Raw genomic sequence first — 2,151 nt, forward strand, 5'->3', positions numbered from 1 at the left:
TCTCTCACTCTCTAAACACCTTTTAAATACCCTTTAAACATTATCTAAGGACTCTACAAGCACATTGTCATATGTTCTTGCACTATTAAACGACTTTATTCATCATATCTCAATTTCAATTATATTTATTTACTTTTTGGCTTTATTCCATCTCAAATCCAATATTAATTTGGGCGTCGGAGTGCTAAGGCCTTTTTTGCAGGTCCTCCCTTTAAAATTTGCATTTACTTCGACCCAAATTTTGAGCATAGTTCATATTAATTGGATCCGAGCATTTTTGGAACGCATCAAAGTTATTAACAATATAATTGAAATAAAAATGAAAGTTATGTTGATTGATATATTTGATTGTAGAGGGCATTAAAAGTGAATATATTATATTATTAATCATCAAAGGTGTTTTTGTCCATTTATATTTAATCTAATAAATTATCTCAAAGATAAGCGGTAATTAAGTGAAACTTCCTGTGTTTTTGTCAAATTATATTTAATCTAAGAAATTATCTCAAAGATAAGCGGTAATTAAGTGAAACTTCCTTTAATTTAAGGGGCTAATTGATAGTATATTTTAAGAGTGTAAAATATATTTAAACCTTAACATTATCGTGTTTATAAACCTACAAATTATTTATTTTTTAAAACTTTATTTTCTTTATAGTTATTTATTCTTTTATATTTTTTTAACTATTTTAAGAAAAGAAAAAATCTAGCAAGAGCATACTTGAATATTTAAATTCTTTATTAAAAAATTATATAATTTCATCAAATATTATGTATATTAATAATTTAAAATTAAAAAAAATTATAATTATATCAAATCCTCCCAATATATCCTACTTTCTCTCTCTCTCTTTTTTCTTTAAATGTATGGAAGGGTTGCTGAGTACATTAAACGGTGACATACTAATCAGTTGGCGTATGAATTACGAACGACGTTCCATCAACAAATTTGAAATATCAACTCCCAATAATCGCCATCATTGATTTAGAAATTTGATTGATAAAGAAATTTCAACAAAATTTGTAATTTTAGACTCACCACAATAAGCCCTCTTTAGCCGAGTAATTTTATTTAGATCTGGAAAAAATTTGGTTTTATTTTTTAATCATAAGTATAATAGATTTTAATTATTATTAATTAGATCAAATTGGTTAGTCAATTATCAACATTAAATAATGATTTATAACTATTAAACAACGATGATTTAATTCCACCTAAATGTGATTTCGAATTTTCTTTTTTTTTTGGGCTTCTAGATCGATCGAACGGTAGGCCAATTTTTTCCGATGGGGACTGGGTTTGGCCCAAACCCGATATCCAAACCCACAAAAGACTTTGGCTAACAGCACACACATGGCCATGGGACTTCCCACATACTCCTTGTCGGAATCGGACACAAAAATCTAGCTCAGGTTTTATCCTCTTCCAATTCACCAACATTTATTACTCTCTATATTTTGTTGACTTGCACGCACCAATCTGACCTCTGAACTATTCGACGTCCATGGCACGGCAGCTAGAGAGCGTGTTATTTGATCTCCTGTGCATGGTTGATATATAGTATGAGAAAAGCTCAAGGAAGAATTTCAAGAAACATGGACGTCAAAGTAGGTGAAATAAGTCTTGTCTTGCACCGTTGGGTCTCGATACCCCTCTTCTCTATGTTTTTGCAGGCAACCGCCGAAAATACTAAATTAATACCATCAAAAAATTAATTAGGAAGGTCATGTTGATAACACTCAAAGGCACTCACTTCGAATTCGAAGGGAAACCCTAGATCTTTTCCTCATTTTCTTGCTGGTGTCGATTTCATGATTTCGTTCTGAATTGAGTGTGATGCTGTGTTTTGAAATTTTATGTTCAAATTTCCTTGTTTCTTGTTGTGGGGTTGCTGTGCATTTCGGTTTTTTGCATGTTTGATGTTGGTGGCAGTTCAATCTGCAGCCGGTGTTGTTGAATTATGTTAGGATGCATGTGCATTTGAATTGAAAGATTTGAACTTCTGATGAATTTCTTAGACTGTGTTGGTAGATTTACTCCATGTATGGGAAAATGATTTGTTTGTATTGCTTCCCATTGTCATTCTTCTATGGAGAATGCGAAATGCAATGCTTAATGTCATCAACTCGTTTTCTTTGTATTTGGCTTGT

The 2,151-nt window shown here is 31.3% G+C and overlaps 1 long non-coding RNA gene across 2 annotated transcripts in view; it reads left to right on the forward strand.

Annotated features, from left to right (window-relative positions):
* LOC105161078 overlaps positions 1,267-2,151 on the forward strand; it is a 1,728-nt gene continuing 843 nt past the window's right edge. Inside the window, exons 1-2 of one of the 2 annotated variants that reach the window (XR_847740.2) lie at positions 1,267-1,413; positions 1,518-1,608. This is a non-coding gene — a long non-coding RNA (uncharacterized LOC105161078). Of the gene's footprint in view, positions 1,609-2,151 lie in introns of both variants that reach the window. The other variant, XR_847739.2, reaches the window with a different exon arrangement.

Source organism: Sesamum indicum, linkage group LG1 (assembly GCF_000512975.1).
Source record: "Sesamum indicum cultivar Zhongzhi No. 13 linkage group LG1, S_indicum_v1.0, whole genome shotgun sequence".
In the NCBI taxonomy this organism is placed as follows: Eukaryota; Viridiplantae; Streptophyta; class Magnoliopsida; order Lamiales; family Pedaliaceae; genus Sesamum; species Sesamum indicum.